Source organism: Peromyscus leucopus, chromosome 1 (assembly GCF_004664715.2).
Source record: "Peromyscus leucopus breed LL Stock chromosome 1, UCI_PerLeu_2.1, whole genome shotgun sequence".
Taxonomy (NCBI): domain Eukaryota; kingdom Metazoa; phylum Chordata; class Mammalia; order Rodentia; family Cricetidae; genus Peromyscus; species Peromyscus leucopus.
Window position 1 is genome coordinate 134100364 of NC_051063.1, and position 27105 is coordinate 134127468.

Here is a 27105-nt window from a genome sequence, read left to right on the forward strand (position 1 = left end):
TTGCACACACACACAGATACACACAGATACACACACAGACACAGACACACAGACACACATACACACACAGACACAGACACACACACAGACACAGATACACAGACAGACAGACAGACAGACACACACACACACAGACACACACACACACACGGTAATAATTTTTTTAAAAGAGGCACTTTGTAATGCCAGTCCTATAACACTCCAAGATTTCAGTGGCCAGTGCCCTGTCCCCCCCACTCTTTCGAAACGAAGCATTCCTTGTCATTTCCCATCCTTGTTCCTGAACAATGACTTGTTCTCTTAGTTTCGTCTCTCCAGTCAGAGGAACCACACCTCTATCCTTTGTATCTAACATGCAACCCTGGACTCGGAGTCTGTTTCCCTGATTAGATGGGAATGTCAAATCTCCCCGGTGAGCTGTTTTGCAAGAGAGAAACAAACATTTGTGGCCAAGGAGGAATGTTGAGATAAGTTGCATTAAGGAAGCAAAAGACTGTGACTGAAGGAAACATCATGGTAGCTTGAATTATTACCTCAAACACTCCTTACTGCTCTAGGGCCACCCTCTTCGGGGAATACCTCTACCCGAGGACTACATTTGCACTCTATAGACCTTAGACTTGGTCATGTGGCTTGCTGGACTAACAGAATGGAACTGACACATGTCACTTCTGGACAGGAGTGTGAAGAGCCATGTGTAACCATGTTTTCCTTCTGCCTGGAGACTAGCAGTATGTCCAGTCAGAGCTGTCCCTGAGCCTGGATTCCAGAGCAGAGTTATGACTGACACACAACATGCACATTCTGTGAGTGGTAGATAACTGTTGTTGTGAGCCATTGAGACTTCGAGTATGTTTGTTACCTCAGCATAACCAAGCCTGCCCTGCCCGATACAAGAGTAAATGGATGAGGTCACAAAAGAATACTCTGTGTCTTCCTTTGTCTTTCTTTCTTTCTTTTTTTAGACAGGGTCTTGCTATGCATCCTAGGTTAGGCTCAAACTCACTATCTTCCTGTTTCAACCTCTCAAGGGCTGGATTACAGAGCTAAATCACCATGGCTAGCTTTTTTGATGCTGTTTTTTATGAAGCTTATAACAGTCTATATTATTTAGGAGCAAATGCGTGCGGCACAATTATAAATAAAGCAAATACATAGATAACAGGAAAAAGTGGTTGTCTTTGGTTGAGCACCAGGGAGGCACAACTGATGTGTTTTAATTCTTCATATGTTTTATATACAGTTTTGTATGAATGACGCAACTTAACCTTTTTGTATTTTAATTGACGGTGTATGTGCCTGCAGTTTGTATGTGCGCTACACGCATACGGTGCCCACGGAGGCCAGACATTGGATCCCCCGGAACTGGAGTTACAGGCAGCTGGCAGCTGCTTGGTATGCCTGCTGGAAACTGAACCCGGGTCCTCCCCAAGAGCAACAAGTGCTCTTAACCACTGGGCCATCTCTCCAGGGGAGGGATGGACAGAAGTCTGTCCACATGTCCTAGACTCTTGCCCACTCCCCAAGGTCCTGAACCTGGCAACCCGTGTGACCACCTTTCGGCACACAGGGTGGTGCTGGGTGCTGCGCTGGGATCTCCCAGGTAACCATCATCACAATTCTGTGCGCCTGCGCTTTAGGTTTGTGGGAAACTCTGGATCCTAGCTACCAGCTGGTTTGAAGAAACCCGAACTAGCCAACACGGAGAGGTCACACGCAGAGGCCGGGGGTAGGCATTTGGGCTGGCAGCCCAGCTGAGACTTCAGCCAAACCACCAGACGTGTGGGTGAAGATGCCTGCAGATGACCGTAGCCCCCGCCGCTGAGGCAGCCTTGGCGTGGGGCCGAGATCAGCCGCCCCTTCTAGTTCCTGTCTGACTTCCTGACCTGAGCCCTTTCAGCTCATCAAACGGTTTTCATGGGACTGAGGTTTGAGGCAGTTTGTTATTGAGACAGTTTCAACTGCACACATAGGTAGACACGCACAGACGAGTCTATGTTCTGACAAACCATGGTCAGTGTAGAATATGATATAAGCCCGTGCGTGTAGTACCCTGAGAAGCCCTTCTGAAGCTGGGCTGTCAGGTTAGGCTGTCCTGCAGCGTGCTGTACGTGATCCCAGCTCTTGAGAGAGGAGGCCAGAGGACCATAAAGCCCCAGGACAGCCTGGGATATATGATGAGACCCTCTCTAAGAAAGAAAGAAGTGACCATCTTAAGTCAAGGACACACACACACACACACACACTCCCATGGGACTGTTTCATTCACTTATCCATCCATTTGTTGAAGAGTTCCTTCACTCGTCACACAATGCTGACTACCTATGAAGAGCCAGCCTGTGAAATCCCTCTATATTATGGTCTGTGCCTTGATGCTCCACCTCCCAGAGGCCAGAGAGGAAAAAGTGGACAGTAAGCAATGGGGCTTTTAGGGGGAGTGTTGGGCACAGGTGCCGTGGCCCTGTGAAGATACCATCCTTCATTCTCCACCCTCTGGAGTCTGGAGTAGAGAGTCACGAGCCTCTAAACTCCTTGCTTCTTTGTTTATCCCGACCCTAAATGCTGTAAATGTGGTGACCTCACAGAATGCAGCCATGTTTCCCAAGTGGTATGGCGTCTGGAGGAGCGGTGACTAATAGAATTGGGCCATTATACCACTGTGCTCAGGGCTCAGCCGAGGACAGCAAAGCAAACTGTCTCAGTGCAGGCTGGCTCAGCCACTCTGCTGGCCCATGGCTCTCTCGGTTCCGTCACCATGGAGAGCCTTTCACAGCAAAGACTCATGTGCTGAGCACTGTGGCTTTGTTCTCTCTCTGGACAGGGAAAAGCCTCCAGTACTCCCCCCCCATTTGCTTCTGGCCAGGTAGCAATCCCCCCATCTGCCTCCAGAAGGAGACAGGGCAGGAGGATGGCTTGGGGACAGGGATGCCCATAGTAGTGGGTTGAATTGTGTCCCTTAAAAGCGTATGTTCATATCTGGATCATTCGGGGGACAGGGTCATTGCAACTGGAATCAAATGAAGATATACTCGTGCTGTTTGGGATCACAGGCCTTCAGCCCAAAGACTGGCGTCTTAGGAGGAAGAAAATGAGATTTGAATGTAGAGACTGAGACATGGGAAAAGCCATGTGATCACAGAGAACGGGGGTGGGGGGTGGGGTGGGGGAGACATCTACAAACCAAACAATGCCAAGGCTTGCTGACAACTGCCAGAGGGAAGAGAGAGGTTTGTACATAGTCTCCTCAAGCTGTAATGAAATACCTGAAGCAATAAACCTATAACTGGGAAAGGTTTGTTTTGGCTCACGATTTTGAAGATTTCAGCCTATCAACCATGGGCCTATGTGATGGGGCAGCAAGCACATCACGGTAGGAGCCTAGCAGGAAGATTCTGAGTCCCAGGCCAGGCTGCATAGTGAGACTTGGTTTCAAACAATACCAGTAAAAAAAAAACCCTAAATCATAAGGTACTCCTTTTATTTGGTAGTGCAGCCACAGTAAGATGCCTGGGCTCTTATAAATAACCTTTAACCCATGCTCCTGAAGACAACCCTAATGAAACTCATTGGCCAAAGGAAGGAAGGAAGGAAGGAAGGAAGGAAGGAAGGAAGGAAGGAAGGAAGGAAGGAAGGAAGGAAGAAACCATGAAAGCAGAAGAAATAGCTGCGAAAAGAAGGGATCAGTGGGAGGGGAACAGGAGAGGGTAATGGGCATGGATACTATCAAAATTATGTTATATTATACGAATGTATGAAAATGTCATAATGAAACCCATTATGTATAATTAACATATGCTAATAAAAATTTTAAAAATGTACTTTTACTATAATATGACGTGATGCCTGCAAGATTGAAAAAATAAAAGCAACTTAAAAACCTATTTTCACTAAGTGCCCATCAGTGGGTGAGCGGATAAATAAAATGAGGTATATGCCTATGATGGAACATTATCGAGTACTTAAAAGGAAGGACATTTTGATGCTGCTAAGTGAATTCCCCTTCTGCCAAGTGAAATAGGCCAGTTGCAAGGGGGCACACCCTGTAGGAGTCCACTTACAGGAGGCGCTTAGAGCCGCCTGACTCAGGGAGACACAAAGTAGGGTAGCGGCCGGCCGTGGGGACTGGGAGTGAAGAGGGAGCCAGTGTTTGATGGATGTGGAGTCAGCGGGAAATGGCTGGAGGGATGGATGCTGCACCGTGGCTTGGGAGCTTACTGCCACTCAAATATGGCCACAGGCACCCGGATGCTTTCTGTGTTTGGTCCCAGGTCACCGACAGCAAGCAAAACCAGCCCCAGACTGCCTCTCTCTCTCTCTCTCTCTCTCTCTCTCTCTCTCTCTCTCTCTCTCTCTCTCTCTCTCTGTGTGTGTGTGTGTGTGTGCATGTCTTTCTCAGTGTGTGTGCATGCAGGACTGTGTGGGTGAGGGGATGGCGAGAGAGATGGAGGGATTAGATGTAAGAAAAAGCCTGAGCAAGGCATGGTGGTATTCACGTGTAATCCCAGCACTTGTGAGACTGAGAAAGGAGAATGGCCACAAGTTTGAAGCCAGCCTGGGCTACATAGCAAGACTTTGTCTCAAAACACCACCACCACCAAAAGGCTGACAGGGTTGATGTCAGCTTGTATGCACTCGTCTTCAGTAGTCAGGTTATAACCCATAGATTATGCTCGGTCACTCCTCCTTCCCAGGCTGTCCTTGAAACTCCTGTTCTCCTAATTCAGCCTCCCGGGAGTGGGGATTCTGGGTGCGTTAAGTCTGATGTAATGGAAAGGAATCAGTTTCTTCCTCCCTTCCTCCCTCCCTCTCTCCCTTTTCCCTCCTTTCTTTATTTCTTTTCTTTTCTTTTTTTTTTTCTGAGACAAGGTATTTCTGTGTAGTCCTGGCTGTCCTGGAACTCACTCTGTAGACCAGGCTGGCCTCAAACTCACAGAGATCCACCTGCCTCTGCCTCCAGAGTGCTGGGATTAAAGGTGTGCGCCATCATTGCCCTGCAGAAACCAGTTTCTATTAGGAACAGGAATGGGGATGGATGAATAACCTTGGCAGTGTCAAATAATCCAGGAAAAAAGAAAAAGAAAAAGAAAAAGAAATTAGTTCCCATTAAAAGCAGAGAAGTCAGTGAGTACCAGAATCAATGATGAACTAGCTTTAGTACCTCTTCATTAAAAGTATGCCTAAGTTATCATCTAAGGGGTTCTCAACCTGTGAGTCGTGACGGGGCCACCTAAGACCATGGGAAAACACAGATATTTACATTACAGTTCATCACAGTAGCAAAATGACAGTTATGAAGTAGCAATGAAATAGCTTTAAGGTTGGGGGTCACCACAACATGAGGAACTGTACTAAAGGGTCGCAGCATCAGGAAGGTTGAGAACCCCTGCTCTAAGGTCTTTTGTAGCCCAGGCTGGTCTGGAACTTACTTTGTAGCCAAAAATGATCTTGAACATGAGATCCTCCTGCCTCCAGCACCTGAGAGGTGGGATTACAGGTGTGCACCACCGTCCTCAGTTTCTGTGACACTGGGGACCAAGCATAAGGCTTTGTGCATGCTAGGCAAGCTCTTTACCAACTGCTACATTTCAGCCTCCTGAGTCTTAGAACCACACCACCTCTTGTCCCTTCCTAAATGTCTTTTAAAAAGAAACATCCATTCTAAGCCCTCCTCCAGCCTTATCTCCAGTGCACATTCCTCCCAAATGCCCAAACCTTCATATTCCTGAATGGAGAGTGGCCCCGAGGCTTCAAAAACCCACCTCTGTGTACATGCTTCTACTTTGACCTCAGGACTCCAGTCCTGTTTAGCTTTGATGTTTTAAAGGCTGCCTTCAGCTGGGCATAATGGCGCATACCTTTAATCCCAGCACTCGGGAGGCAGAGCCAGGCAGATCTCTGTGAGTTCTAGGCCAGCCTGGTCTACAGAGGAAGCTCCAGGACAAGCAACAAAACTACACAGAGAAACTCTGTCTTGACAAACCTTTCTTTCTTTTTATTTGTTATGGTCCTCTGGAATTTATGCTTTAGAAGTGTGCCCCCCCCACCCCGGGGCCTGCTGACACGGTGCTTGCCTACCACGTACAGTGCCCTGAGTTCATTGCATAAAACTGGGCATGATGGGGGCACACCTGTAACTCCAGCATTCAGGAGATGAATCAGAAGTTCAAGGTCATCCTTGGCCAGTCTGGGATATATGAGACCCTGTCTCAAACAAAGAAAAACCCGCCAGAGCTCTGACTCCAGCAATATTTAAACACAGAGCCCATCACCTCTACCTATTCCCACCAGAAGGTCCCTTACTTCTTGTCAGGGTGGCTTTGACTTCACAACCAGTGGGACTTAGAGCTGAGTCTTGTAGAGATGACTGTTCTGTTCGCTGCGGCTACAGCCTTGCAGGAGACCGGCTTGTCAATCGCTGTCACCTCTGAATCTCCATCTCTAAGACTGTCTCCTTGGGATGTCCCCTCAACTGATGGGAAAAACTTACATAGACTTATTAATTGCATAGTTTAGAAGTTCAGAGGCCATCCAGATGTCCCAAAGCAGGCAAACCAAAGCACGGACATATTAGAGGTACGTTATAGTTAGGACATGTTTCTGAAATACGTATTTGTTCTTGTTTTAGTGGTGCCGGAGTAAGGAACTCACAACCTCAGGCATGCTGGGCAAGTGTGCTAACTGCTGAGCCACACCGCCAATCCTTGAAGTATTGTTAAAACACTCTCGTTGAAAACTGTATATCCGGTGTGATTTCATTTGAAGTTTTAGAGGGCATAGATAAACGGGACAGACAGGTGCTAAATACTAAGTTGGCATCTGGGTCGTGAGATAGTCTCCCTTCTCCACCTTTGTCTTTGCCCTTTTCAAATGCCTCTTAGTGAGTATAAATTTGGAAGGAAGAAACATGAAAGACTACACACAGCCACACAGCAGAAAACAATGAAAGGAGGTATTCAAACGTGGGTCCTGCTTACCCAAGAGGCTTCCTCCCCCGCTGGGAACCTTCTGGAAACTCAACTGCTCTGTCTTGGTCATGGTGTGAGAGGCCGGCGTCTGCTGGTGTGGAGAGTAACATGCCCTCTGCCTTCTGATACCCCTGTTCTTCCTGGCAGAGCCCTAACATTGAAGCAATGGTGCACAGACATTTTGTAGTGAGTGTCGGGGTGGAGAAAGGGCCTTGGGTGGCTCACAAGGAGGGGTTGGAAAATCAGCCTTTCTTCCTTTTTCTTTTGAGACAGAGTCTCACTATGTAGCCCTGAGGACCTAGAACTCACTGTATAGCCCTGGGTGTCCTAGAACTCTCTGTGTAGACCAGGCTGGTCTTGAACTCACAGAGGTCTGCCTGCTTTGGTCCCCTCACTGCTGGGGTTAAAAGCATGCGCCACCATGCCTGTCAGGAGAAGCTCATCAATAAGAAGCTGTTACCCGAACCCAGGTCCTTCACTGTGTGGAGAGACAGTGTGAACGCCTAAGAGAGTTGAGAGCTAATTGCCAAGGCATCGGCAGGTGCCAAGCTCATGGAGGACGCGGTTTCTTTGCAGGCACCAGCTGTAGGCCTGGGAGGGGGACAGTGGAGGGGATCGGTTTGCTTGCTTACAACAGTCTTTTGTAACCCAGGCTGGCCTTGAACTCACTACGTAGCTGAGCCCTTGATCCTCCCACTTCCACCTCCCAGGTGCTGGGATTCCAGATGTGCACTATCACACCTGGATCCAAGGGAGGTGTGCCCCTGGCTGGTCCACAAGGCAGAGACAGGCATCTGTACCTGAAGCCTGCGGCTTCCCCATCCCTCAATGAAGAACGTCCCCGGTGGCAGGCCTGGCCCCTGCCCCGGCACTCACTGTCTCTGAACGCCTCCTGTCACCATGGTATCATTTTGTGCCACCAGCTTGCAGGCTTCTCAAGCCCATGTGAGAGTTCAACTCTCCAATCTTACTTGTTCCTCTTGACTTCATCCAAACCCGCTTCTCCAACATGGTAACATTAAAGTCCGTCTCTTTCCCAACTTGTGAGTGTTGACCAGTCCCATGAATTTTGATCAGATTTCTTGGTTAGGATATCGGAACAGACAGTATTCTGTAGGTGTCTTGGGGGCAGACAACAGTCAGTTTGGTTTTCTTCCAGGACTGGGGTGACAGGTGGCCGGGGTTGTGCCAGCTTGTCTAGGTACAAGGATTATTTTGTTGAGGATTCTGGCTGGGTGCCGTGTGGTTGGTCTGGGCGGGCCGGCCTTCCTGTTTCCCGGTTGCCTTTGTAACGTGGCCACTGATGAGACTGAAGAGGTGTGTGGCCAGGGAAGGGCAACAGGGACGAGAAGCATGATAACAGGTACCGGAGAGGGAAGAAATTTTCCATTTGGCTTTTCGGGTTCCTTGCCATATCCTCCGAGCACAGTGGCTTGGAGGCGATCCAAAGGCCCCAGCACTGGTCTTCCTTCATGAATTTTTCATTTCAGGCAAAGAGCCCTTATCGCTGACTGGGGCTGCTCCGGGAGCCTGCCTTCCCATCAGCTGGAGACTAGGCAGATGAAGGGCTGCATTAAGGTCAGAATTATCTGTCCCCTGAGAGAGAAATGACACTCTGTGCCTTAAAGGACACCTCCTCCCACCGCATTTTGCTGTGGGCCTCTGCAAATGCAAGGCTGCTGCTTTTTGAGGACATTTTGTTGAGGACTGAGAGAGAAAGACTTCCAGGGTAGCTGTGGTCTTGGCCAATGGGTGGAGTCTTGTCTGGTGCCAATTACTGAGCACAAGGAGGCCTCTAAAGCAAGAAAGCGGGGTGATGAGGTGTGATGAGGAGGAGGTGTGGTCTCCCACAATACAGAACTCCAGGAGTTCAGATGTCTAGGGGCAATTGTGAGGGGTGGGCGCCACCTCTCCCTGACCCCATTTCCTGTGTGTCCTTGGGGAAGGCATCTGCACACTCACTGGAAATCCAGGTTCCAGAATTTCTGCCTTAGTGGTAGCAAGTCCTTTATGGGCCTACAAGGACATCTTCCCTGGGCCTGTCCTCCTGGAGGACGTGGATTCAAGGGGTGATTATTTGGGGATTTAGGGGATGTTGGTGGAAGAAGTTTGGGTGTAAGTGGTCTTGTGTTATCTGGGGCTCTTTACAGTCTGGGACAGAGTGGGGCAGGGATGGGAATGAAGGGCCAGGGACATGGATCTCCAAGAAGACTGAAAAAAATAATAAACTGCCTAGATCTTCACAGTGTGTGTGTGTGTGTGTGTGTGTGTGTGTGTGTGTGTGTGTGTGTTATGTGTGATGTTAGGGATCCAACCCAGGGCCTTGTATTTGCTAGGTAATCTCTCTACCATTGAGCTACATCTCCACCTTTTGCAGGGTCTCACTATGTACAGGCTGACCTGAAACATGGGCCTCCTGCCTCAGTCTCCCAGAAATGACAGCAGGCATGTGTCACCACCCTGAGCTCCACATAGTTGGTCACACAAGCATGCATGTCACAGGGGAAGGATTGTCTTGATTTGATAAGTTGAACACCTGTAGACACAGAATCCTTGAGCCTTTGTCTGTGTTTTGTCCAGGCCTTGACAAATGTCCTAACTCTTGGAAGTGAGGAACTGGGGATCCCATGGCGAGGAGTTCCTGGTGGACTTGAGGGAGGACTCAGAGCTGCAGGGAACAACCCAGGCTGGATAGACAATGTTTTAAATTATGGTGCTCTCAGAAAATGCTGCTATTAGTTGTTGTTTTTGTTGTTGTTACCATTATTACATCACTCAGCTATTAGGGTAGTCTAGTTGAAAAGTTCCTTGTTTTCCCAGCAGAGCGGGAGGGAGGTTGGAGAGGGAGCAGCGCCACCTTGAGGCCTGGGAGGCAATGGCGGCAGGAACGGAAGCCTGAAGTTCAGTCAGACCAGCTGCATGATCACACGGCCCTGGCTTCATTTAGAGGTCTATTTTTTCATCTTTATACCAAAAAAATATATTTTCATTGCAGATGCTCCCAAAGTGAATGTCATCTGCTTGCTGACAGAGAAGGCCAGCCTTCAGAGTCCAGCCCCCAACTTCCCAGCAGCCCCTGCATAGCCAGCCTCCAATTCAACCCACTCTGGAAACCTACCTTTCCCCAAAAAATTAGAGATGGGGATTAGCTCTGAGCAGCTCAGGAGAGCTGACCTTGGGGCAGCTCTGGGGCAGAACTGACGTCATTGCCATTTTACTCTTAAGTAATTAATTAGAGACAGGGTCTCATGTACTCCCGGTTGGACTCAAACTTGCTGTGTAGCTGAGGATGAACTTGAATTCCTGATCCTCCTGCCTCCACTTCCCAAGTGCTGGCATTACGGGCATATGTCCCTACGCCTACCTCTCATGTAATAGTATTTTAAATTGTACCTCTTACATACAGGATTTACAGTGTTGAAAAAAAAAAATGTCTGCCTTTTAAATTTCCTGGCATTGTCTGCATTTTAATTTTGGCATATGGAAAGATTGTTCTCACTCCCATTTTACAGACAAGGAAACTAAGGACCAGGGAGGGGAAATAACTTACTTAAGATCACTAAGTAGTAAGGCATATTGCTGGCTTTGATTATTTTCATAGCTCTGTTGAGTTTTTTGGGGGGCTGGGGGCATTAACCGTTCAAGCTCCTGACAGTCTTTTTTTTTTTTTTTTGCTTGTTTTTGGGACAGGATTTCTCTGTGTAGCCCTGGCTGTCCTGGAACTCACTCCATAGACCAGGCTGGCCTGGAACTCAAAGATCCGATTGCTTCTGCCTCCTGAGTGCTGGGATTAAAGGTGTGCACCATCACCACCTGGCTATTCCTGTTACTTCTTAAAATGAAATCTTGTTATGTAGCCCAGACTGGCCTCAAACTCCTGGTCCTCCTGCCCCAGGCTTCCAAGCACTGTGATTTTATGTGACTGGATATTTTGCCTGTATGTTTGTCCACGCACCATTTACAGGCCTGGTGCCTGAGAAGACCAGGAGAGGGAGTCAGAGCCCCTGCAGCTGGAGTTGCAGAGGGTTGTGAGCTGCCCTGTGGGTGCTGGGAATCCGAACCTGGGTCCTCTAGAAGAGCAGCCAGTGCTCTTAACCACTGAGTCATATGTCCAACTTCTTGCTATTATTAATAGTATCCCAATAAACTTTTCTTTTTATGAGTTATAAGGAACCAGTGCGTTGCTTTTGGGGGCTTTATTCCTAAAAGCAGGATCGGCAAATTGAAGGATGAGTGTATTAGCCATGGCACACACTGCCAGCGACAGAGTGACTTAGCACATCCCACACTATGGAACTCTCACTACAAATAATGGCAACGTTCAAAAGTAACTTGGAAAAATGTTTATTGGAAACTGTTCAGAAAAAAAAATATTCTAAAACAGCAGAAATGGTTTTGCCTGTTAAATAAAAATATCTGCATAGAACAAAAGACTGAGCTGGGCGGTGGTGGCACATGTCTTTAATCGCAGCACTTGAGAGGCAGAGGCAGGTGGATCTCTGTGAGTTCAAGGCCAGCCTGGTCTACAAAACAAGTTCTAGGACAGCCAGGGCTGTTACACAGAGAAACTCTGTTTTGAAAAACCAGCCAGACAAACAAACCAGACTGTTTGGGCACCCACTATCAGGAGCTGCTGTCGGGCATAGCTGTGATATCAGATGATGTCAGGGAATACTGGCCAACCTGCAGAGGGCTTGCCTTTGACGGCGGTCACGATCCCTGGTACAGTCAGCCATCACCAGGGAGTCGAGCCACCCGCCAGCTATCTGTAGCTGCTGCTCCAATGCCTTCCTTGGTCTGCTGCTACAGCTTTCATAAAGCCCTGCACATAGGGTGGCTTTAACAACAGCTATTTGAGGTGTTATGGTTCTGGAGGCTGGAAGTCTAAGCGGGGCCAAGATGTCAAGAGGGTTGATCCTCTTGAGGGCTGTGAGAGAGAAGCTATTCTACGCCCCTGCTTTGGCTGATGTGTGGGCAATCTGCAGCATTCCTGGGATTGTAGGACCATCTCCTCCATCTCTGCCCTCTACTTCACACCCCCTTCTTCCTGTATGTGTGTGTCCTAAGTCCCCTCCTTGCTACAGACACTAGGCATAATGACGCAGAGGATTAGGAGCCATGCACATTGAACACTCCTGCTTCAGCCACTGTGAGGTCCTGAGACTGGCCCGCCTGCTGCTGTGGTAGTCACTGGGAACTTATCACCACCTCCTGCAAACTGAATACTCAAATGTGCGATTGTGAGTGAGTGTGTGTGTGTGTGTGTGTGTGTGTGTGTGTGTGTGTGAGAGAGAGAGAGAGAGAGAGAGAGAGAGAGAGAGAGAGAGAGAGAGAGAGAGAGAGAGCTGACAGCTCTGTTATTAAATACGATGAAAACCAGCCTTATGATTTCTCAAATTTGTCTGGAACCCTATTCGGGAAGATCACTCAGCCTGTGGTATCGCAGACCCCTAAGATGGAGGAGTCATACTCCAGCACTCCCATCTCTCTGGTCCTGGAGGTAGGGAGTGACCATGAGTAATCAGGCTGAAGAATGTTGGGTAAATCTGTTTCCATCCTCTAGCCTGAGAAATCAGCCTCCGTTTATGGCCTTGCTCCCTTGGGAACCAGAATTCCAAATTCCTAGCAACTGATTTGCACATAACTTTCCCTGCAGACTTTAGTGGCTACCAGAATGTGTTCTCTTCCAGCTCATTCTTCGGATGGTTTCCCACGAGTCTTGGTCCTTGCCCTGCTCCGTGCCCAGCCCCTCTGCTGGATTCCCATTGCACCTTGCCCTGGCACTTCTGCTCCGACCACAGAGGTCCTCGGGATCTGCTACTTCTTGGTGTGACAAAATCATTGGCGAAAGCAATTTCAGAAAGGCAGGAAGCGCTTGTTTGGACTCTCAGTTTGAAAGTATGGTCAGGCATCTTGGTGGGGCAGGAGTTTGAGGCAGCTGCTCATTGTGATCTCAGTCAGGAAGCAGAGAGATGGAGCAGGTGCTCAGCTCACTTTCTCCATGAGGGGGCGCCCTCTACATGTAGGTGGGTCTTCCTAGCTCACTTAACCCAATCTAGAGACTCCCCCACAGATTTGTCTCCTGGGGACCCTCATTCCTGCCACTTGACAGGAGTGTCCGTCATACCCTCACCCCGCCTCTGGAGCTGGATTACAGGGCCTGTTTGCTTTACCTGGGTTTCAGAGAGCTGTGTAATGGTGTCTTCGGCTTCTTACAGGATCTTAAGGTCCTTACAAGTGAAACCTAATTGTCCTCAACTTCCTGGAAGGATGCGAAGTATATGTAGCACTTAAGAACTACCTACTATGTGCCAGCCTCTGAAGCAGCGTTTTCTCAAGTATCTTTTAAAAATGTGTCTCCTTTCAAAAAACGTGTCCCCATAGCTGGGCAGTGGTGGCACACTCCTTTAATTCCAGCACTCAGGAGGCAGAGGCAGGGGGATCTCTGTGAGTTCGAGTTTGAGGCCAGCCTGGGCTACAGAGTGAGTTCCAGAAAAGGCTCCAAAGCTACACAGAGAAACTCTGTCTCAAAAACAAAAACAAAAACAAAAAACAAAAAAAACCCCTAAGAAACAAACAAACAAAAACCCCCCAAAACAAAAACAAAACAAAAAACAAACAAATCAAACCAAACCAAACAAAAAACTACAAAAAAAAAAAACAAAACAAAAACAAAAAGATGCGTCCCCTTTTAAAAATATGTCCCTCACCGGGCGTTGGTGGCGAACGCCTTTAATCCCAGCACTCGGGAGGCAGAGTCGGGCAGATCTCTGTGAGTTCGAGGCCAGCCTGGTCTACAAAGTGAGCTCCAGGAAAGGCGCAAAGCTACACAGAGAAACCCTGTCTCGAAAAACGAAAAAAAATAAAATAAAATAAAAAAAATAAAAATAAAAATATGTCCCTATGTCTCCTAGCACGCAGCAAAGGACTGGACACACAGTAGCTATCTTTAGATTATTCTCACACCACTGCTGCACCCTCCACGCAGCCTCCTTTCGTGCATCCCCCTGGTCACTCGTGGGTATTCTCCCAAGCTCCTCAACCTGTGACTGTTGCTGAAGCTGCTTTTGTCTTTCCCCAGGGCTCCGGGAACTGGGCAGTCATCTGGCATCTGAGAGAAAGCCAGCCCTCTCCTCGGCATCTCCCATCCAGCAGATGGGACCTAGTGAGTTTACTGGCTCCCTTGCTCTAAGAAGAAAGGGAACAGATGGAATCCCCAGGACTCCTAATGTGAGAACACGTGCAGCTGGTGGATATCCCCACCCACACACTCAGGTGCCGTGGGGCACAGTTTTGTTTTTTACAAATCAGCTAGTCTGCTAAGCTGTGGGACATTAACCCTAATGCCTGGAGGTGTGTTCTGTGTGCCTCCCCTTGGCTGTGCCAAGCTGCTTCAACTTGACACACATGTTCACATGGCTACTGCTGAGAATTCAAAGTCTGTGCCCCACAGCCCCCACACCCGCAGCCTCCGCCAGCTCAACTGCCCCCTCCCCCACCCTCTTCCTCCCCCATCCCCGTCCCTCTCTCCCACTGCCCTCTATCTATCCGTCAGGTCACGTGTGTGACTCTTGGAGTCCCTGAGGGAGCGAGGTCATGCCTGTTCTCCTGGGACTCATGGCCTCTCTGTGCTCCCAGCCCCGGAAGAGTGGATACTCTGATCCATACCCCCCGCCCTTTTCCCTAATCCCCTCTGTGTGCTCAGGAAGCCCTCTCCAACTTGGGACCCTGAGCCAGACCTAAGGAAACATAATTCCAGGAACATGGCTAGCATTTTGCTGTCTGCACGGTCACAGACACACAGACATCGAGCACAGAGCCCCACTTTCTGTTTGGAGGAATGGAAAAGAGAAAAATACGAGGAGGAGGGGACCTCATAGACGAGGATCAAAACATCTAGCCCAACTGGCCATCCCTCGCAGGCTGCCTTCAGTTCCGGCTCCTTTGCCAACAGCAAACTCACCTGTTCAGGGTCCCGGGAAGAACTGGGGCAGGGCGGGCTGCCACCCGAGGGACTCCATGCCGACCACCGCATTGTCTCTCTGTCCTCTCCTGGTCATGTTCCTGTTCTTCCCAGTGGGGTTCGGAGAGTAACTGGTCACAGTGCACCCTGGGGGTTCACTGTGATCATCGAAGACGTAAGCGCAGATGGTGACAAGCGCTAGGTCAGCCTGGGAGGAAGCAATGGCTCAGAACCAATGAAGAAAGGAGGGTTTCGTCACTAGGAGAGGAACATCAGGACGTCTTTAGGGAGGGACGTCGTACTGGGTGCTAAGGTTTAGATCAGTGAGTGGCCGGGGAGGCAGGGAGCAGAGACGGCCCCGTCGGGAGCATGTGCTCCGAAGGCAGAAACTGTCTATCACTTTGAATTTTGTTTTTTCTAGTGCTGGGGATAGAACCCGGGGCCTCACGTGTGATAGACAATCAATCTGCCGCTCAGCTACATTCACAGCTCTTTCAGCTTCTCGGGTTCAAGCTTCAGCATTGCCTTAGTGCTGGTGTTTGAGGAAGCAGTGTACGAAGAAGACCGAAGTGCCGTGGAGGAGGTGGCCTGACTCCACAGCAGTATCGGAAAGGCCCTGTGTGGGCCCAGAAGCCATGACATCGGGGCTCAAATCTCACCGGCTCTGTGGAGCATGTGGAGGTCCCTCGGCGGGTTCCAGCCTCCCTGAGCCACACTTCCTCAGCCGCAGGATGGAGATGATAATGCTACAGTGGGCTTCATGCGGTGGCTATGAGAATGAGTTAATGTGTGCAAACAGGAAACAGAAAGAAGCCGGGGTGTGTGTGTGTGTGTGTGTGTGTGTGTGTGTGTGTGTGTGTGTGTGTCAAGAGCGCAGAGGGCACATAGGATAAAGAAGCTGAGGCACACACCCAGAGCCAAGAAGCCAGTACTCACTTCATGTGGACTCTCCCCCAACATTAGCTCTGTTCCTGGCCAGGTACCAAGCTTTGGCCAATGGGGCTTTAGGGCCTTGAAAGTAGCAGGCCTGTTTCCTCCAAGTGCGGGGAGCCTCACTGCTGTGTTCCACTTGGCTGGAGGGAGATGGCCCATCGGAGGACTCCTGAGCCTCCGGCCAATAGCTGATATCACCATCAGGGTGTAGAAGACACCATCTGGGGACTGGGTCTCCAGCCACAGTGAAGCGTGCAGTCCCAGCTGATGCCATGGGAGATGGGATCGAGCTGTCCCTATTCTGGCTGCAGAATCATGAGGAAGTGTAAAGGTTATGACTTCGGGAAAGTAAGTTTTGGGGTAGTCTGCAGTGGAAAAGAGGGGTGCATTTCCTTCTGAGTTTGGGCTTGGATTCTGCTTCACTATAATCATTTGTTTGTTTATCAATTGGTTGGTTGGTTGGCTGAGGCAGGTTTTATGTATGTATCCTGGGCTGATCTCAATCTCTCTGTAGCTGAGGCTGACCTTGAACTTTTGCTTCTCCTGCCTGCACTTCTAGAATGCTAGAGTTACAGGTGTGCACTTCCATGTCAGGTTTAGGCAGCCCTGAGGTTTGAACCCGGGGTCTTGTGAACTCTTCCCGCTGAGCTACATCCTTAGCCCCTATTTCTCATGCATCTGAGACATCTCTGTCTGTGGGGGCACACCAGTCTTATCTCTTAGGAGCCCTACACTGGCTGTGGTGGCACTCCCCTGCCATCCAGTGCTTGGGTGTCGGAGGCAGGAGCATCAGGATCAGGACGTCAAGATCACCTTGAGCTACAGAGCAAGGCCATCACCAGCCCGGGGCCGCACGAGAACCTGTCACTCCTGCCCTGGGTCCTGTTTCTAGGAAGGAATAATTCTTCTCTTACTTATGCTCCAGCAGTGCTTGATGTAAACTCCTGGTGGAGAATATAGAAATCCACAGTGTATGTAATTATGGGCTCGAGCTTCTCCTAATAGGTAGCTTTTTTTTATAACAAGAAAGATTTCCCCCTATTATTTTAATTAAAAATTTTATATAGATTTTTAATACACTATAGTCTGATTGCCGTTTCCCCTCCCCCAACTCCTCCCAGCTCCATCCCACCTCCCCTCCTACCCAAACCCACACCTTTTCTTTCTTTCTTTTGTTAGAAAACAAACAGGCATCTGAAATGATAATGAAATAAAATAAGAAAAGTAAAAAACAAACAAACCAGAATAGGGCAAACTAACAGAAGAAAAAGAGCCAAAGAAAAAACATAAGGAACAGTAGACACAAGGGCACACACATTCGCACACACAGAAATCCCCGAAAAACACACAATCGGAAGCCACGATCTTTAACAGGGCCGAGGATCCTGTCTTCAGAGCCTCGAACATCAACAAAATGGCAGGGGTGCCAATGTAGCCCAGCAACAGAGCACTTGCCTGGCACATGCTCTGCCGTGGGTTCAGCCCACAGAGACAAACAGAGAAAGAAACAAAATAAAATAAAATGGGGAAGAAAAAAAAAACCAAAACTGGGAACATTTTTGATGTAGAAAAGTTCCCCTGGGCACCCAGCAGGGGGCAGGCATCTGGTTTACAATCTCATTTCCTTTTTTAAGACTCTGGAACACAGATGTTAAAAATAAACTTGAGGGAGGCCTGGCAATGGAGTCAGTCGTAAGTTGCCAGGCCTCCTCAGCCTGGGACCATCCTGCAGATATACCGTGTTGTTCTCAGTCCAAGAATGTGCTTCCGAGTGGCCCAGAATGTGTGCGGTTGCATCCGTCTCTGCACCCAATTATCCAGCAGTGGCAGGCCGTCGACCCTAGAGAAGCATTAGATGAGTTGAAGATGCCCATGACCCAAACCAGATTCTTTGTTTTCTGGCCCTTGTTCCTAATGACACATCTCCTCCTGGCTGCCACCCACACCCCTTCAGAGCTGGCCTGCTTTTCTCTAGGGAATGGAGAAGGCGGGTGGTGACTGAGGGAGGGAGGGAGGGCGGGCGGGTTGCATTTTGATGAACTGAACAGGCTGTGCTATTGGACCCGAGGTCCGTATAGAGCTCAAGGAAGAGCATGAAGACTCTAGGGACAGGTTGACCAGTTCCAGAAAACAACTGATGGTTGTTGGGTGCGCTGCTTCATGGCAGTCATCAAAGCAGTGGAGAGGCTGAGGCAGGAGAATCTTGAGTTCAAACCAAGCCAGAGACTAAGTCTCAAAATAATAAAAGTCTAATTTTTTTTTTTTTTGAGACAGGGTCTTACTATCTAGCCTCAAACTCACAGAGATTCACCTGCTTCTGCCTGCTGAGTGCTGGAACGGAAGGTCTGTGCCCCTGGGACCTCCTGAAAAAGTCTGTTCTTAAAACCCTCCAATTAACTGTCATGTGATGCCATAGTGATAACCCTGCACCATGTCAAGACACCAGACCTTCACTGTTCTAACATTTCTCATGCCTAATCTAAGAGGCAAGGCCATCTCACCATGCTTATGTTTCATTGCCTGAGCCAGGCATGATGGCACATGTCGACAACCCTAGCACTCCAGAGGCAGAACCAGAAGGATCAAGGAGTTCAAGGTCATCCTTGGCTACACAATGGGTTTGTTTTAAAGGACATTTTTCCCTCTACATAGTCTGGTGTGATATGGGCAAGCCTCTGGCATGAATTTCATCATCTAACATCTCTTCGTCTGCTTTGGGTCTTCAGAGTGGGCCCAGCTTGGACCAGTGGCATCAACATTATCAGGGTTGCAGAAACTGCATTTTGTCTAGATCCCAGAGGACTTGTGTGCACATAACAGCTGGAGGAGCCCTGCTGCTGGCAAGACCCTTGCCAGTGCCCTGCAAGCAGACATGGTATTGAGACCATCTCACCAACAATGCCTGCCTCACCGGGACCAGCTTTACACCTCACTGCTGCTCCTACGGTAGATGGTTTGCATGCCTTTGTGTCAATGTGAACTTACAGTACAATATTATTAATTTATTATTTCTTCATTGTGAGTGTGCATGCGTGTAGAGTTCAGAGGGCAGCATGTGGAAACTGGCTCTCTACCTTCACCATGTGGCTTCCTGGGATGGGATTCAGGTCATCAGGCTGGACATCTGGTAGCAAGTGATTTTACCCTCTGAGCTATCTTGCTGGTCTCGTAGTACATACAGTCTTTTAAAAGACATTTTAAACGGCAATGTGGGAATGTTGGTGACATCAATCAGCCCATTGGCCCAACTTTGAGTACATCAAAGCTATATAGAGGGCTTTTGAAACCCAGATTTCCTAGTGCCCACCCCCTCCCCCAATTAGCAAGCCTGCCTGAGGGTTTAATGATTTGCATTTCCAACAAGTTCTCCTGGTGATGTTGATAGGTGGTTTAGTAGCCTGTGGGAACCCTGGTTCCATCCGACAGGTGCTCTCCCTGTTTTCTGGCTTGTTTGTTTTTCCATCTCTATCAGTGACAGATGTTGAACAGGGTGAGACTAAGGAGGGAGCCTTCTGGCAAGAGGCTTCAGGCTGACATGGATTTATTCCCTCATCAACCTTTGCAGAGTATGATGGGCATCCATCAGTGATAAAGCCGATAGACAGTATAGCCATTTGCCATAACCTAGAGTCACCTGAGAGGAGGAAACCTCAATTGAGAAAATGCCTCCAGAAGACTGAGCAGTATTCAAGCCTGTAGGGCATTTTCTTAATCAGTGATTGATGAGAGAGGGCCCGGCCCCTTGTGGGTGGTGCCACCCCTGCGGCTGATGGTCCTGGGTTCTCTAAGAAAGCAGGTGGAGCAAGCCGCGAGGAACAAGCTAATAAGCGGCACCCCTCCACAGCCTCTCATTGGCTCCTGTGTCTAGGCTCCTGCCCTGTTTGTGTTCCTGCCCCGACTTACCTCAGTGATAGTGTGTGGCCTGAGAACTGTAAGCTGAAATAAGCCCTTTTGTCCCCCAGTTGCTTTGGGTCATGGTGCTTTATCATGGCAATAGAAACCTTAACGGAGACAGCCAGATTCCTAAAGCTGTCAGTCTCCATCCTGTCCACGGAACAGTAAAGAGAATATTGTGAAGGCTTTGCTGAAGTCTAGGTAGGTGTAGGGTTTCCCTAGTACATCCTTTTGAGGGATGTTGTCATGCTCTAGTTGAAGGCTGTGTGGACTTGGGCAATTAACTACCTTGTCTTTTCAACCATCTCCTTTGGTGTCGGGCCAGAGGCAGTGAAGACACACAAATTGGAATCAGTTCTACTCACCAATATCACTGGACCCTTAAAGGTCCCTCTTGTTTTATTTAGTTAATGATTCCTTGTATTAATCAGAGTAGGTTAAGGTTATGCTGTATAACAAACAATCTCAAATCCCTGGATATTTAAACAAGACTTTATTTTTCTCCAAAATTACTTGTCTAACACAGGTTAGCAGGAAGGAGCCTGAGGGGAGGGCCCTTTGTATTCACTCAGGGATACAAGAAGTTTTTCCTTAATGCTTGTCTTTATGACTGTCTGTGGTAGTAGACCAAAGCCTGGGCTGCCCTCCTGCCACAGATGGAATACACTGGTCTACAATAAGCACATACGACTTCTACCCACAGCTCTAATTCCATGTTCTATCCCAACTACAGGGCACAGGAGGTCAGAGAAGTATGGCTTCTCCCAGAGAAGAAGGAGACTAGCCAGGGGCTGAGCCTGAGAAGATCGCTGGCTTTCTCTTTCATCTCTCTTCATCACCCCACGCTTCTTCTCTTCCTCGCCGAAATAGCCATTCTGAAGTGTTTGATGGGCGTCTTTTCATTTGCATGTGTTCCACAGAATGTGTGATGTTGTTTGATGGGTACTTGCTTTTGATTTGTGTAGATATGTCCCGCTTTAGACCTCATTTTATGCCCTACCCCATGCTGTATTTTTGACAACTAACCATGTTGCCAAGTGTGGTAATTTGAATGTAATTATCTCGTAGGGAATGGCACTATTAGGAGGTGCAGCTTTGTTGGAGTGGGTGTGGCCTTGTTGGAGGAAGTGTGTCACTGTGGGGGTGGGCTCTGAGATTTCCTATGCTCAGGATACTGCCCAGTGTGACAATCAACTTCCTGTTGCCTGCAAGATGCAGGATTTTCAGCTACTACTCCATCACCACGTCTGCCTGTGTGCCGCCACAATGATAATGGACTGAACCTCTGAAGCTGTGAGGGAGCCAGCCCAATCAAATATTTTCTTTATAAAAGTTGCTGCGGTCATGGTGTCTCTTCACGGCAATGAAAACCCTAAGATACCAAGTGTGCCTGAAATCCATTACTTCTAGCTGTCTCGTGGACCATTTTTATTGACCGTCTTCCTCAGTGATGGACAGCTAGGTTGCTTCTCTTTAACACAGTGCTGTCTTGATCATGCTCTTACACCTACCCATATAAGAATATAGCAGAGCTTTTGATACATTTGGAAAATGAATACAGGGGTAGAGCTGCAGGGTTCTGGGGCATGGATGTTGTTATGGTTTGACTCTGAAATGTCCCCAGCAAGAAATGTTCTGGATACTTGGTCTTCAGCTTGTGGGGCTAGTCAAAGGCTGTGGAGCCTGCAGGAAGTGTGACCTCGCAGGTAATGAGGGGCAAGCCTTGGAAGATTACACCTGCCCTGGTTCAGGCCTGATCTCTCTACCTCCTGGCCTGTCACAAGGTGAGCAAGCTGTCACCCTGTGCTCCCACTGTCACGTGACCCCACTGCCCGGGATGGCGCTGATCTGGTTTGGTGTCCCTACCAAGAAAGACTAACCCTGGAACTGTGAGCCGAATTAAACCCTCCTTATCCTTGAGTTGCTTCTACCGGGTATTTTATTACAGCAGACAGGAAAATGAATGAATATAGATACTGTTCACCCCAGGACTATCTATCGTACAGCCCCCTCCCCCCCTGCCCAAATCAACCTGCATTCCTGCCAATAGATAATCAGGGTCCCCCCAACTTCCACATCCCTGCCAACCCTACATCACCCAGAGCTCTAATTTTTTTCCCTCCCCTCCCCTCCCACTCTTCCTCCTTCTTAAAACAGGGTGGCACTACACAGTTCAGGCTGTCCTAGAACTCATGATCCTCAACCTCGGGAGTGCTGGGATCAAAGATGGGAGTCATCCTCCATCTCACTGTCACCTCTGGTGGGTGTGTAAGTGACGCATATTATTGTTTTCACACACATTCCTCCAGTGTCTCGTACATTTGAGCAGGACTTTAAATGTTTGCTAGCATAGTTTTAACTTCAGAGAAAGACCTGTGAAACGTCTGTGCCCATTTTCTCTTGCAAGTTGCCATTGATTAGCTTTCCCAGATTAGAAGGAATTTCTATATGTCTGAAACTTGCCTTTGGCCCGTTACATTGCATTTACGGTTTTCTCTAGTCACCTACAATGCTATGTAACTTTCTTCAGGATGTCATTCACTAAAATCAAAACCCGTAATTGCAGGTTATCGATTCATTAGTCTATGGGTAATCTTTCAGAGTGTCTGCTTAGGGGTAAATACTTCCTATTGGCGGTGCTGCTTGGAGAGGCTGCTTGCTCAAACTGGTTCCATTTCCCCTGCGACTTCTGACCAACCCCAGACCGCCGAGGTGAAGAGATGCCACAATGGGCCAAGTCGAAACTGCAGAAGACAGTTGCTCATGAGAAACACACGGCTTTCAGAAAAAAACAACAACTGGATGGAACAAGCTGGTTTTGTTTTCCACCATCCTCCTTAAAACAAAACAAAAACAAACCAAAATAAAAATATACACATCTACACATACATATACAAGATTATTTTTATTTTGTGATTATGGGTTTTTCCCTGGGTGTGTATCTGTGTGCGCACAATATATATGTCCGGTGCCCTCAGAGGCCAGAAGAGCGTATTGGATCCCCTGAAACTGGAGTCACTGATGGTTATGAGGGGTCATGTGGGTGCTGGGAACCACCCTGGGTCCTCTGCAAGGGCAGCAAGTGCTCTTAACTGCACCCTAACTGACCCGGCTGAGAACGGGGTGGGGTGGGGGTGGTGAGGTTTTTTTGGGGGGCCTTTGAGTCCACTTCTCTTCTATTTTCAAGGAAATGGGGAAGGTGTCTCTTCCTCTTTGTCAGAGGGCCCCAAACCGCAGCCCAGACCTGCCTGAGGCCATGTTTTCTACTGTGTGGAGAAAGCCCTCTGTGTAGCAGAGGAGGAAGGGCACAGGGAGAGGAAGAGCAGAGACTAGGGTAAAGGCCCAGGGAAGAGAAGCTCTTCCTGGCATTGTGGTCTGGAGTCCTGGTTGCAGGCGTCTCTGAAGCGGTCTCAAGTCCAGTCAAATCTGTCCTTTCTATCTGCCTACCCTTTGCACCAATGGATAATTTGGGGGGAGGGTAGTGTGGTTCTAGGGTTTGAACCCAGGACTCTGGACATGCTAGGCAAGTGCTGTACCACTGAGCTATGTACCAAGCTTTCTTTCTTTCTTTCTTTCTTTCTTTCTTTCTTTCTTTCTTTCTTTCTTTCTTTCTTTCTTTTTTTTTTTTTTTTGAGACAAGGTTTCACTAAGTTGGCTTTGAATTAACTGCGTAGCCCAGGCTTGTCTTGAATTTGTGGTCCTGCATTAGCCTCTCAAGGGATTGAGATTGGGATTGGGATTAGTACCAGGAGGGCCTCCATTCCTTCCTTTGGCTGTTTGTACAAGTGAACTCTAGCTGCCTGGTACAGCAGAATGACTCCCATTTGCACCAAGATGAGACACATAATCTTAAACCTTGGAGTGAGTGAGTGAGTGAGTGTGTGTGTGTGTGATACGTATGTATCCACTTGTGTATGTACATGTGTATACAAGACGGAGGTTGACACTGTGTGTTCTCTGTTTCTCTCCACACGATGATGATGAGGGTATCTCTCAAAGGATGTGGAGCTCACTGATGGGCTACCCTGGCTGACCATGAGCTCTGGAGATCACTCCCTAATGCTAGGGTTACAGATGCTGGCTTACACAACCCAGCTTTGACAGGGGTGCTGGGGGACAGAACTCAGGCCTTTGGCGTGCACAGTGTGGTGGTGTGAATGAGAATGGCCCCAGAGGCTCACAGATTCGAATGCTTGATCACCAGGGAGTGGAACCGTTTGGAAGGATTAGGAGGTCTGGCCTTGCTGGAGGAAGTGTGTCACTGGACCTGAGCTTTGAGGGTTCAAAAGCCCACGCCAGGCCCAGTCTCCATCTGCCTACGGATCAGGATGTAGCTCTCAGCTACTTCTCTAGCACCATGTCTGCCTGCCTGTTGCCCTGCTCCCACCCTGATGATAACGGACTAAACTGCTGAAACTGTAAGCAAGCCCCAAATAAACGCTTTCTTTCGTAAGAGTAGTTTTGGTCATGATATCTCTTCACAGCAATGAAACAGTCACTAAAACATTGCTTTGGCTAGTTTTATGTCAGCTTGACCCAGCTAAAATCATCTGAGAGGAGGGAACCTCAATTAAGAAAATGCCTCCATAGTATCAGATTGTAGGCAGGTCTGTAGGGCATTTTCTTAATTAGTGATTGATGGGGGGGGGGGGCTCAGCATGGTGGGTGGGGCCATCCCTGGGCTGGTGGTCCTGGGTTCTAAAACAAGGCTGAGCAAGCTATAAGGAGAAAGCCAGTAAGCAGCACCCCAACCCTCCATGGCCTCTGCATCAGCTCCTGCCCCCTGCCTTGCTTGAGTTCCTGTCCTGACTTCCTTCAGTATGAGCAGAGATGTGCAAGTATGAAGTCAAATAAACCCTTTCCTCCCCAAGCTGCTTTGGTTCATGGTGTTTCCTCACAGCAGTAGTGACCCTAACTAAGACAAACACACAGGGAACACTGTACCCACAGAGCCATCTCCTGGCCCTGTACTTCGGATCTTTGTTTTCCTACCATCTCATTCCTTGCCCTCATTTCTCAGTGTCCACACGAGGTTCTAAGATCTTTCAAGGCACCTTTAAAATGTCTCGTTCACCTCAACCCAATCAGCCCACTCAATTAGATTTAACGACACTAAATAGAATTTTGTTTTCTTAGGTGTAATTGTGTTATTGTTCCCGCTCCCATGGGACTATTGAATTTTCAATAAGAACTCTCCGTTTTAAAGAATTATGTTTTTAAGTTAGTGATGGGTTTCATTATGGGATTTCGTGTGTCTGCCGTCATGTTTTGTTCTAGTTTGTTCCCTTCCCTAGCTGCTGCCCCTGCGCTCCTGTGTCCTCTCTTGCTTCCTCTCCCCGATGCTCCTTCCCTCTGCTATCACTACACAGGTATTCTATTACCCTCCATTCTCCTCACACTCCCCTAAGAGCTCTTCCTCCTCTGCCATGGCCCCTGTTCTAGCTTTGCTACAGACGGTCATGCATGCACGCACACATACATATACACACACATATACAATACACACGTGCACGCACACACACTTAAATGTTGGTTCCATGTTTGAGATAAAACCTATTTATTTTTCTGAGTTTGTTTTATTTCTCTCAACATACAGATTTCCAGTTTCGTCTATTTTCCTGCAAATGTCATGAGTTCATTTTTCTTGATGGCTGAATGGAATTTCACTGTGTATATGTACATTTTATGTGCACAGAGCTTTTCAGGAACCTTTGAACCATATATGTGTGTCCGTGAACACACCACGGACACATGAATAAACATGTTTATTGCTACACCAGTCACAATAGCTAGGAAATTGAACCTGCCTAGATGTCCATCAACAGGTGAACAGTTCAGTTCACGGACACACATATACGGTTCAAAGGTTCCTGAAAAGCTCTGTGCACACAGACATAACTAAAAAATACTGGTGATTGCATTGTCAATAATGACTGTATCCTTGAAAGGAGCCCAGGAGCCTTATGATATGAATATGCATTGCAATGCTGGGGATCGAACCCAGGGTCTACCCCATGCCAGGCAATCTCTCTGTCACTGTGCTACGATTCGGACACTTCCCAGTCTTCCTGTCTTAGCCTCCTACACACTGGGGTTACAGGCCAGCCAGTGCCACCGGGCTGGCTCACTGTGACATTCTTACGCATGCTGTAGATGGGGGAGCCAATTAAAGATTGCAAATTCTTCTGCCAGGAGGATGTCCATCAAGAAAGCTGAGATACATGTGACTCCTCACGAGCATTATCCTTGAGGTTTCAGCGAGTTCTGGAGTATATAGGACGGCAGATCTGGAGCTTTCCCCAATGAATGGAGCACTGGACACTGAGCATGGATACAGACAGAAGTGTCAGTCCAACATTAGGGCCAAGGTGGCCTGGCCCAGCTGGGGGAGCTCACACCAAAGGCCCTTAGAACGCCTTAAAGTCATTATGAAGAAGTCAGGCATACAGGCAAACACACACTTGCACACACATGAATTGTGAAGAAGTCAGGCATACAGGCAAACACACACTTGCACACACATGCATTGTGAAGAAGTCAGGCATACAGGCAAACACACACTTGCACACACATGCATTGTGAAGAAGTCAGGCATACAGGCAAACACACACTTGCACGCACATGCACTCTAAGGGTGTTGTCAGCATACTGCAAAGACAATAAATATTGTTTCTATTTATGCAAAATTTCAGAACTTTTTTTTTTTAGCTTTATGTATTAAAGGCACGTCTACTACCAGGAATATTTCAGGAGAAGGGATGGATGTGTGAAGTTGAGATATACTCAGTGTCATAACTCCCCCAAAAGCCCTTCACATCAGAAAGCGGAGTCTGGTGGGTTCTGCTATGAAAAAAAAAGACAGCTACCCAACTTGGGGCGCTTGGCAAACCGCCAAGGAAAGTCAGCTGTTCCCAACAATAGAACCTATAACCCCCATAAGTCTGGGCCAATTAAATCAGCCTCTTGGGTGGATCTTGGCATCAGCAGTTTGACAGTGGTAGGATGGTTCCTCTGCCCTGCCAAGGCTGGTTGGTACCCACAGTTAAGGGGGACGAGAGATCAGAGAGCCTGGGTATAGCTGGCCACTAGAGGGCGCCGTGGAGCAGGAAATCTCACGGTTGGAGGAGAGCCACACATTGTCTTCCCTTTTACTGATAGAGACCAAGGCGACTGGCCAATAATGTTTAAATGGGAACCAGTAGGCACCATCCTGCGTTGCACTCTGGTAATTCCCTGACTTTTGCTTCTAGGAAAGGCCAGGGAAGTTCCGCCTCTGTGCCAGTCCAAGGGACACTCAACTTCATAACTGTTCCAAATTGGACAGCTGTCCTGGCTGGTTCTCCAGCCACT